General features: G+C 41.5%; 1 protein-coding gene and 1 pseudogene across 1 annotated transcript in view; one reads left to right on the forward strand and one right to left on the reverse strand.

Annotated features, from left to right (window-relative positions):
* LHFPL3 (LHFPL tetraspan subfamily member 3) overlaps positions 1-12,053 on the forward strand; it is a 694,186-nt gene that overhangs the window by 648,182 nt on the left and 33,951 nt on the right. The gene's annotated exons all lie outside the window — the stretch shown is intronic.
* LOC150001729 (oligosaccharyltransferase complex subunit OSTC pseudogene) lies at positions 662-1,718 on the reverse strand (annotated as a pseudogene).

Raw genomic sequence — 12,053 nt, forward strand, 5'->3', positions numbered from 1 at the left:
TAATATATATATATATATATATATATATATATATATATATATATATATATCGTCGTCGTCGTCGGCAGCCGTCCATCTCGAGAGACGATGGTGTAGCTTCTTAAGAGTCTATCTACACCTCCGAGAATGGCTGTGCAGTCCGACTCGGGAGTGACATGGTAGTATCTGTCTCCTCCCGTGTTGAATCGACATCTTGCGATGACGCTGAAGCTACAGAGCCTGGGCAGGGTAATATGGAGGGTCTGCTGTTGCCCATGCAGCAGACCCTCCCTCTCTTCACAGCTGAAGGGTCCGAGGGAAAGACGGAGTCAATACAGCTTGGCTTCAGGTGCGCCGCAGGAGTTGCCGGTGTTGACTACAATGTCAAACCACCTTAGGGACTCCGGCTCCGGATTTTCTGTCGGGGTTTACTCCCTTAGCCTTTCCCCTGAAGAGGTATGCCGCAAGGCAGCGGAGGTTTTTTGGAGTCAGAGTTTTCCTTCTCTGATGTACCCTGACTGGAAGATCGAACCAGCGACTCTTAGCTCGCAGGCCGACGCTCAATCCACTGAGCTAAACCAGCCAGGGCTATATATATATATATATATAATCTTAAGATATATATATATATATATATAACAACAATAAAAAGACAAGTGAACCGATTAAAAACTGGGGGACTTTCTTTTTAATTAGAAAAATTACTTCTGCTCCTTTCATACACCATATTTTCAGGAAACAGTCTTACATACACATCTGAAATAATGCACTATCACATGCTCTGTTTAAAGACAAGGCACCATAGGTAAAGTTGATCAGCTGTTCAGAGTTCTCAGCTTATGGAATCTTGCTTCCTGATTTTACATTACTTTATGAATGTCATAAATGTCACCTCCAAAAAAGAACAAATGTTAAGAGGGTTGTAAAGTATACTCACTCTATTCAATATTATAGTTTTACAAATTGAGCATATTTTCTTTAAGACATTATAATCTGAGAAGAAAATGCCACTTAATATCATTGGTATGTCAGTATAGGTCAGCAGGAAAAAAACATGATAAGCTTGTTTTTTTGATACCAAGAAGGTAGTCTAGTCCAAGCTTTAATATGCTCCCCATGTTTTATACTAGATGTGGTTTTTTTCTGCTGCTTTTCATCCTTTTCCATATCAGAGGATTGGTTCAGCCTTTAAAACTTCATTAACAAGAACAAATCCAGTATCCATAAATTTCTTCTCAAAAAACACTCTAAGCCATCAGATAGCCTGGCAGTTTCATTCTCATGAATACTCTAACCATGAAAAAGCTCAATAGGACACAGACAAATCCAATAAATAGAAGATGATATCTGTTGAGTTTTGGAATGTTTGGTACATTGGATCAGTCTAGGCAGAATTATGAGACCTAAACCTCCCATTGTAAACAGGAAGCTGGACGCGAGTCCTTCCATAATATGTTGTCCAAGAAAGCTACTAGTCTCTGATGCCCATGTTCATCAGTCATAGAGCCAACACTTGGAGATTCAATAATAATGTCATAAATTATTCCTCTGGTGATGAGAAAGTAAGATACTACCACCAGAACATACACCGTCAAGGGGGAGGGCATGTTCACCCAGGGCAGCTTCTTCAGATTTAGGTTGGAGCAGTTGAGCACTAAGAATGGGACTCAATACAAATTCTCTTTGTTGGTGGTGGCGAGGGCAGCTCTCAGCCTCAAACCAAGAATTTCAGTTGACATTTCTTTAAATGATATACAAATGGTCAAAAAACCTATGAGAGATACTTAACATCGTTAATCATAAGGGTAATACAAATTAAAACCACAATGAGATACTACTTCACATCCATTAGTATGGCTATGCTCAAAAAGATAGACAATAGCAAATGTTGGTGAAGATATGGAGAAACTGAAACCCTCATATATTGCTGATGGGAATGTAAAATGGTGCAGGTGCTTTGGAAAACAGTTTGGAAAATCCTCAAAAAGATAGTAACCATATAACTCATCAATTCTACTCCTAGGAATACACTCTAAAAATGAAAATACATAGCTATACAAAAACTTGCACAAGAATATTTAGAGCAGAATTATTCATAATAGCCCAAAAGTAGAAATAACTCAAATAACTATCAGCTAAAGAGTGAATTTTAAAAATATAGTATAGCCATACAATGGAATACTATTTGGCAATAAAAAAAATTAAGCACTAATTCATGCTGCAGCATGGATGAACCTTGAAAACATGCCAACTAAAAGAAGCCAGTTACAAAGGACCTCATCGTGCATGATTTCGTCTATATGAAATGTCAAGAATAGGCAAATTCAGAGAAACAGAACATAAATTAGTATTTTCAGGGGCTGGAGGGAGGGGAAAATAGAGAGGTATAGGTTTTTATGGTGATGAAAATAGTCTGGTAGCACAATTCTATTAATACACTAAAAATCAATGAAGTGTACACTTAAGAGGTATTTTATAGTATGTGAATTACATCCCAATAAAGCTTTTTTTTTTTTTTTAATGTTTTTCTCCCATAGGATAGTGAATGGTAAATCTTCAAGATAGGGATATAGTTTATGTTGCAATTTAGGATAACTAACTGTCCTCATTTGCCTGGGACTGAGGGCTTCCTGAACACACACCTCTCAGTTGTAAAACCAAGAAAGTCCTAGGCAATCAATGTAATATTGGGGACTTACTTAATATGAATAAACCATTAAGTGTCTATCTAAAATTTAACTAGGTATCCCGTATTTCTATTTTCTAGTCTGGCAAGCATAGTTTTACAAGATGATCCAGTTCACCTAAATCAAGTTGAAGTAGAGAATTAAGAATTAAGATTAAAAAGCAAAAAGGGACCATAGAAGTTTGAACTTAAGAGCTCACAAAGCATTTTATACCATGGCCGAGACTATGACAAAATAATTTTGCAGAAACCTTTTACAATCTTCTGACTAAAGTTCTTTCAATCCCCAGGTCTATAGCAAAGGGTTCATATCCTAAATAATGATATTCATAAATGGTTACATGAAATAATGTGTTTTCTTATGGGATTTTATCTTGGATGAATGTTAAATTAAGCTTCCTACTGGCAGCTGAGTGCATGATGAATTGTATTGTAAGTCTATTTTTAGCCCACTAGTGCTTTGGCAGACAGGCTGTTAAAAGTAGAAGCAAACCTAGTAGAGTACAGAAGCAGGGAGATTTTCCTTACTGATTACTGAAAATGAAGCCAGTTCTCTGAGGTTAAATGGTTGGAGAAAAGATGGGTGCAGCTGTGATTGGATTAAAAGGATCTGGCTTGTAATTTGGAAATTAGTGTGTAATGTGTCACTGAAGCAGAAGATGGGGGACATAGCTCTAAAGTGAGTTCCCTGAAAATGGTCAAATCGTGGGAGTTAAGGACTTGCATATTTGATCAGAGAAGTGTTTGATCGGGGAAGAGGCGGGTTGTTTTAAGAATCATTCAAGGGAACTTCCAGCCAAGATGGAGGCCTAGATAGACACACTGTATGTCTGCATCTCCCTCCACAACTAACAAGAAATACAACTACTTCAAAACTAAAACAACCAGAAGTTCCAGAAAATCAAGCTCCATGGAAGTCCAATGAACAAAAATATAAAGAAGAAATACTCCTCCAGACAGCTAGGAGGGGTGGAGCTGGGGAGGAGAGGACGTGGTGTGGTGGTGGCAGCAGCGGCAGCAGCAGCAGCAGCGGCTGCAGCAGGCTGGTGGAAAGTGCAGTCACACATTTTTAAAAGTCGGGAGGGACACCTGGGTAGCACCCCCAGTACCAGACCGGACTGCACAGCTCACGGTCCCAGCACCGGGGACAATAAAGCCTCATTACTTTTGACTGTGCAAACCAGTAGGGGTTGGGCTGGTCTCTCAGCAGAGTCTGCTTGTTTAATGGACCACTCCAGTTCTAGAACATCCACAGATCCACCCACCCTGGGAATAACAGCCAGGACATCAGCTAGAGAGGTGTCAGACCCATACGGAGTGGGAGAAGTGCCTGGAAAAGGACCAAGTGGCACTGTAGTGGCTGCAAGACCAGCGGCAGCAGCAGGCCAGCAGAAAGCACAGTCACACATTTTAAAGGTCGGGAGGGACACCTGGGGAGTGTTCCCAGATCCTCACCGGACCTTGCAGCCAACGGTCCCAGCACTGGGGAAAATCAAGCCTCATTGCTTCTGACTGTGCAGACCAGGAGAGGTTGGAGTGGAGGCAGAAACTGCCGGTCTCAGCAGAGTCTGCTTGTTTAAAGGGCCCCCACAGTCCTAGAATGTTCGCAGACCCACCTATTCTGGGACTGATGGCCAGGGCAGCAACTAGAGGGGCGCCAATCCAGTGCAGAAGTGGGAGAGGTACCTGGAAAAAGGGCAAGGGCTGGACAGGCAGCATGTACTGATGAATCCCTAAGGTTCCACCTGTTACAATGTAAGAGGAGCGACAGCTCTACCTGGGACACGGAGGCAAACAAACACAGGAGCCTGTCAGAATGAGGAGACAGAGAAGTATGGCCCAAAAGGGGGAACAGATCAAGGTTCCAGTGGAAGAACTAAGCTATGAGGAGATAGCCAGCCTCAGACATGAGGAGATAGATAGCCCAACAGACACAGAATTGAAAACACTGATGATAAAGATGCTCACAGACTTGACAGATATGCTTGGGTATGGCAAACACATGAGAAGTGAAGGCTATGCTAAGTGAAATGAAGGAAAATGCACACAAAAACAATGATGAAGGGAAGGAAGCCAGAGTTCAAATCAATGATTTGGAACATAAGAAAGAAAAAAACAGTTAACCAGTTCAGAATCAGGAAGAAAGAATTGGAAAAAATGGGGACAGGCTTAGGAATCTCTGGGACAACTTTAAACACGCAACATCTGAACCATAGGGGTGCCAGAAGGAGAAGAGGAAGAGCAAGAAATTGAAAGCTTATGTGAAAAAATAACAAAGAAAACTTCCCGAATTTGGTGAAGGAAATAGACATGCAAGTCCAGGAAGCACAGAGAGTCCCAAACAAGCTAGGCTCAAGGAGAACCACACCAGGACACATCATCATTAAAATGCCAAAGGTTCAAGATAAAGAATCTTAAAAGCAGCAAGAGAAAAGGAGAGAGTTTCCTACAAAGGAGTGCCTGTAAGACTATCAGCTGATTTCTCAAAAGGAACTTTGCAGGCAAGAAGGGACTGACAAGAAATATTCAAGGTGTTGAAAAGCAAGGACTTGCAACCAAAATTACTCTATACAACAAAGCTATCATTTAGAATGGAGGGGCAGATAAAGTGCTTCCCAGACAGGGTAAAGCTAAAGGAGTGCATCATCACCAAGCTATTATTATATAAAATGTCAAAAGGACTTAAGAAAAAGATCAAACTTATGAACATTAAATTGACAACAAACTCACAACTATCAACAACTGAATTTAAAAAATAAAAACAAAATCCAACTAAGCAAACCAGAATAGGAACTGAATCATAGGTATAGGGATAATTTGGAGGGTTATCAGCTGTGAGAGGAAAAGGGGAGAAATGGGGAAATGGTGCAGGGATTAAGAAGCATAATTGGTTGATACAAAATAGACAAGGGGAAGTTAAGAATAATATAGGAAAGGGTGAAGCCAAAGAACTTATATGCATGACCCATGGATATGACCTAAGGGGGACAGGGGATTGCTGGAGGGAAGCGGGTATTGGGCAGAGGGGAGAAAAGGGAAAAAATAATTGGGACTATTGTAACAACATAATTAATAAAATGTACTTTTAAAAAAAAAAGAAGAAACAATAATTTGAGTATGTATCTGCCCTCCGCTCATTGATTGTTCTCCCTGTGGTTTCTCAAGCACACCAGGTTAGCGGCCACCAGGGGGCACCAACTCATACCGTCCCAGAAGATCGTGTGCTCCACACTTGAGTTACTCACTCCTGAGCACCTACCTGGGTGATCATCACAGCCTTCCTTTTGAGTTGTTATACCTGGACTGTGCCTTTCAGCAGCAATGCAACACAGTGGTTGGGATTGGAGTCACTGAGACAAGGATTCCGGATCTGGCTTTCCCACTTTAATCCACAAACAGGGATTACACAATAATAAATTACCTCCATCAGAGGCAGGTGGAAAGAATGATATAATGTCCTGTGCTCAGTTTCTCAGTACGCCCTGAAAGTGGTAGTGTGGATTCAGGTGCTGACAACATCACAGAGAAGGCATTAACTTCCTTCCATTCCTTTCTATTCTGCCACCTCTTACTCTTCCCTCTTCTTTCTCAGTGAAACTGCGAGACCTTCTTCATTTACTCTCAGTTCAAGGGTCTTCATTCTGGCTGCTTGCCAAGTATGTTCTCCACAGAAATTCCCTATGACCCCTAAATTCTGGTCAATCCTCTGTACCTCAGTATTCTCCCAGTGTGGCTCACAAGCCTCCTGCATCAGAATGATCTGGACCTATGAAGTTGGAAGTTCTGGGAATGGAACCGAGAAATCTTCATTTTAATGAGTTTCTTATGTGAAACTTATGCATGATAAAGCTTGAGAATATTTGTCAATTTTAAGTGAGGTGTTTTTTTTTTTTTTTAATGGAGAGAGAATATACTACAAGTTGATCTCAACCAGCTGTTAAGGAAATTCGCTGATTATCTGATTAAAGTAATTCACACTGAACTGTGAAGAACAAATAAACTCCCTTTTAGGAGAATTTGGATTCTGACATTTTGCAAACCTTAATGAATTTCCAATTAGTGAAATGTGTGGGATGGATTTTTAAAGAAAGAACGACCTTGCCTGTGACCAGTGCCTCAGGGGAAACCTTTATGTGGTATCAAAGGAAGAGTGTGTGACTTAGTAGCTCATTCCTCCTGCCCCAACCACCTGAAGTTCAGCCCCAAACCTGCTGACTGGAGAAGAGGAGGGTAGAGGAGGGAGAGAAGTGGAAGGCAAAGGAGAAAGAATGGGAAACTAAGGGGAAGGAAGGAGAAACCTCTCAAATATCCTCATCTCCATAGCAGTCAGTGCTCCAAGCTTGTCCAAGTGCAGAACAGGCTGGTGGAAAAAGGGCCCAGTTGCTATTTTTCCACTCTATCCCAGAGACCATCACAATGGGAACTTCTATTTTATTTGCTATGCAGCTTAATTTTTTAATATGAAGCTTGCAAGGGGGAGGTAGACCCCTTGCTTCTTTTTGCTGCTCCCAGACCACTTCTCCCTCTACTAAAGGTAAGTAGGGCACAGGCCCAGTCCTTGGGCTTCCCCCTTCCAATCTCACAGTTTTAAATATCAGCTGTACAACTAATGACTCCAGCTCCACCCTCTCCCTTGCACTGAAGACCCTTATGTCTAATGCCTATGCTATCTCACCTCCTAGATGTCTGACAATCAGCTCAAATTTTAGCATGTACAACATTAAATTGATTCTCCTCCAGAATAATCTGTTTCTTCCAGTGTTTCCCACTCCAGTAAATAGCATCTCACTCACCCAAATGAATCAAAAACTTCAGTCAACTATGAGTGTCTCTCTTTCTCTCTCTCTCATGCACAAACACACACACACTTCATCCAACCTATTACCAAGTTCTGCTGGTTCTACCTTAAGAGTGCATCTAGAATCTGACTGCCTGTCACCACCTCCACCATGACAAGCCTTGTATGAAACAACATCACCTCTCTGCCAGACCCCTTCATTGTCTCCTAGTAGTAGCCCCTGCTTCCACTTTTACCCTTTCAATCTCATCACCATATAAAGAATAGCTGAGCCTTTTATTACATAATTCTCCTCCCCTTCCTCCCCTTCAATGACTTCCCACTGCATTAAAAATAAAATCAAAATGCCTCACCATTGTTCAAGGGCCCAACAGAACCTGCCCTATCATTGTTGCCCTATCTCCTATCTCCAGATACCCTGGCTTCCCTGCTGTCTCTCCTGTCTTTGCCCTTGCTGATGCCTCCACTTGGAAGATGGAGATCACCAGATATTACACTTTCTCACTTCATACAGAGAAACAGTCCCTGGCCCCCTGCCCCAAATTAGCAACTCTCCTCTTACCTCAATTTATTTTATTTAATAGCACTTAAAACTTAAAAAAGAATTGTTTATTTATTGTTGTCTATCTCCCCATTTGAATGTCAGCTCTATGGGAGCTGGGACTTTCTGTCTTTTGTCCACCATTGTATCCCTAGTGCCTAGAACAGTGCCTAATACATCATATATGCACAACTGCTATTTGTTGAATTGAAGCAAAACTAAGCATAAGTAGGAATGTAAGTAAGAATGGCTACTGACAGGTGGTTTCAAGGTAACATCAAAGGTCTTATTTATTGGGAGAATTGGATTATTTTATGGTGGCTACTCAAGAATAAGGCACAACCTTATTTCATTCCCTATTTCAATAAAAGGTCATTTCTGGAGTTCTGGACCTCCTCTTTGCACACATGGAAAATCTCTTCTTCACTCCACATTCTAAGCCCTCAAAAATTATATATTCACAATTACCAAATCACAAACTCAGCTCTTACCCAGTTACTGTACATAAAAGAGAGCTAATAAGATTAGGCAATAGGAAGCTTTTCTATTGCAAAACTATACTAATGGAATTCTCCCAGGGTCTAAGCTGATTTCTCTCTGAAAATTAAGCACATTCCAGAAATCATGTTAAAACTCTTTCAGGCCTCCCTGTGTCCAGGGGTCAGGGGAAGGGAAACCTGCCATGCAGCTTCACAAAGCAGCTTACTATACTCAGCGTTTAACTATGTACCTGAGAATCTGCTTCGTGACTTTTTTCCTGTGTCTTAAAGAAATATATAGGGTTTTCTCTTTTCAAGTCAAAGTGTGTTACGCTGACAGCCATTTCCCCAAAAACGGTACCCACAAAGACGAGCATCGACTTTCAGTCACACACCAGCATTGGCTCCACAGAGCACAAGCAAAAAGCAAAAATTATTCCTTTGTAGGAAATAGCTGAAGTGACAAGAAGGTGACCATCTAACTTATTCTATAAGTATATTATCTTAGCTTGGGGTCCCCCATAGGCAGATCCTGAAACAAGGAATCAAGTGTAAATAGTTTGTTTAGGGAGAGATCCCATGAAACACTGGCAGAGGGTGAGAAAGTAAGACAGCAGAGGAAGGGCAGCCATAAAGCATGTGTGATCAAGCAGTCACTACCTGGGTAACTGGAGTTCAATCCTGCCTGAGAAACCTGCCTATCCAGAGACAAGGGAGGTGATATTTATGCATCCATTTTCATCACTCATTGACTAAGGACTGCCGGAGATAAGGGCCGTTAATTCCCTGCCACTTCCAGTTCACCCTGAAGGTAAACAGAGAGGGCTCTGGTGTCCAGAGAAAGTCCTCTGGCAAAAAAAAAAAAAAAAAAAGATTCAGGGGCTGAAATGGTGCTGCTCAAGGGAGGGTGTCAGAGAACCCACAGCCTCAGCTATAAGTATTGACTTTTCCAAAATGCATTTCCTAAAAAATGGATGTTCTCCCATAAAGTCATCTTCTGTGTGAATAAAGCTCAGCGGGACAACTCTGGAGAGTTTTCAGTGAGACTGAAAACTTGGAGAGGTGTTTGGAATCAGTCATCTTGTTTTGGGTAGAATGGACTGGATCTATTGGTGGGGTTTTCTGGGTTGGGTTTGGGTTTTGTTTGTAACAAGCCTCAACAGCCTGCGAGTCAGAACAAGTTACAAAGAAGAGCAGATCTGCTGAACCCAACTGGAGAAAGCAGCCCTGGCTTTTCTTCTGGAACCCAGCACCTCCCTGGGGAGGCCATCAGAAAAGCAGCCACCTAATGTGGGGTGGCCTTCTTCACAAAGCCACTCTGACCACTCTTTCCAAGACAAAGAACTGCAGATACATTACACATATATACAAGGTTACTTGGGAGACTATAACATAGAGACACAACATAGATTAATTTATTTTATAATCAGGCATATTTTATGACACTTCACCCCTTCCAACAGTAAACAGTCTAATTTAAAAAATAAATCGTCGGCAGCCGTCCGTCTCGAGAGACGATGGTGTAGCTTCTTAAGAATCTATCTGCACCGCCGAGAATGGTTGTGCAGTCCGACTCGGGAGTGACACGGTATCTGTCTCCTCCCGTGTTGAATCGACATCTTGCGATGACGCTGGAGTGTCCTCTCCAGTGAAGCTACAGAGCCTGGGCAGGGTGATATGGAGGGTCTGCTGTTGCCCATGCAGCAGACCCCCCCTCTCTTCACAGCTGAAGGGTCCAAGGGAAAGACGGAGTCAATACAGCTTGGCTTCAGGTGCGCCGCAGGAGTTGCCGGTGTTGACTACAACGTCAAACCGCCTTAGGGACTCCGGCTCCGGATTTTCTGTCGGGGTTTACTCCCTTAGCCTTTCCCCTGAAGAGGTATGCCGCAAGGCAGCGGAGGTTTTTTGGAGTCAGAGTTTTCCTTCTCTGATATGCCCTGACTGGAAGATCGAACCAGCGACACTTAGCTCGCAGGCCGACGCTCAATCCACTGAGCCAAACCAGCCAGGGGGTAAAAAATAAATAAATAATAGAGAACTACATACATTCCACAGCAAAGAGGCATTGAGGGCTTACCCTGACCCATCGTTCTGCTGGGTCATGGGGATTCAGAGATGAAATATCTGATTCTTATCATTGATGCTTACACAATACCAGTAGAGAAGACACGCTTGTAAATAGATACATGATACTCCAGTGCCATCATAGCTAAACATGTGAACAAAGCATGAGCAGTCATATGTAAAAATGTAGAACATAGAGGCCTTAAACTACCCTTGATAATGCTTGAAAAGTATTTTCAAAGGACATTTGGATATTTAGGATAAGTCTATATTTTCTAGGAGAAGGAAGAGGGTAGATTCCTCTCTAAATTGTTTTCTTTGATTAAACTGCTGAAAATCCCCATGTTAAATTTTGAAAGTCAAGTTCATGTCAAAAGTCATAAATTAAAAAATGGAAGGAAAAAGAACAATTACATGATAGCTTTATCTCAAATAGAGATGACTTGAGTCTGAATAAAGTCAGAAAGGGAGCAAGAAAAAGAGGCAACGGTATTCATATTATTTAAACTCATAAAGGCAACCAACTCAAAACTCAGAGGGAAAGAAGATGAGTAATGGAGGCAAATCCTCACTTTTCTGGAGGAAATTCAATAGATAGTGTCTAAAACAAATAAATAGGAGAATAGTAACATATTACTTTGACTATTGAACTACCTACTGTAATAAAACTGGAAACTATTAATAGAGATTGTCTCTGGGGAGTAAGACTAGGTATGACAAGGGATGAAGTGAGGTAGCTCTTTTCATCACAAGATCACCTATGCTGTTTGGTTTTTTTAATTTTTATTGATTTTTAGAAAAAGAGAGGAAGAGGGAGAGAGATATCAGTTCAGTTTGTTGTTCTATCTAGTAATGCATTCATTGGTTGATTCTCGCATGTGCCCTGACCGGGAATCAAACCCACAACCTTGGCATATGAAATGATGCTCTAACCAACTGAACTACTTGGCCAGGGTTATGGTCTGATTTTTTTTTAAACAATATGCATATGTTGCCTTGATAGAATAAAAAAAATTTAATTCAAGCTGCTACGTTCTACACTCTTAAGTTCAATCAGTTTTTCCTACTAAGGAGCAATTCTAATAATATTTTCTAGAGGTGTTCATTCCTTCTCTCTTCTCTCATTCAGTCCTTGAGATCAGGAAACATCTACAAAGGTGTTTTATAAATCAGCAGAATAGTGCTGAAAACTTTCCTGTGCCCCACCCCTGCAGAGCAGACCAAGACCCTAAGAAAAGTGCTAAGTAGTTAGTCACCAGGTCATTAAACATGTTCACTTTTTAATTTGTGCTCCATCCCTTCCTTTCCCACATCTTAGCTCCCTATGGAGCACAGGAAAAAATTATGCAATAGCTCTTCCCAAGAGGTCCTGGCTCAATGTTCACATATAGGGGCTGAAATTGAGCCCCTAAATTGAGTGTGTTTATCCTTTTAGAACTGACAGTCCCTTCCCCCTCAGTGGGATCTGAACACTTGCCTGGTGAAAACCTTCGTGCCCAGAGCTGG

This window comes from Furipterus horrens, unplaced genomic scaffold, assembly GCF_987537825.1.
Source record: "Furipterus horrens unplaced genomic scaffold, mFurHor1.1.pri manual_scaffold_9, whole genome shotgun sequence".
In the NCBI taxonomy this organism is placed as follows: Eukaryota; Metazoa; Chordata; class Mammalia; order Chiroptera; family Furipteridae; genus Furipterus; species Furipterus horrens.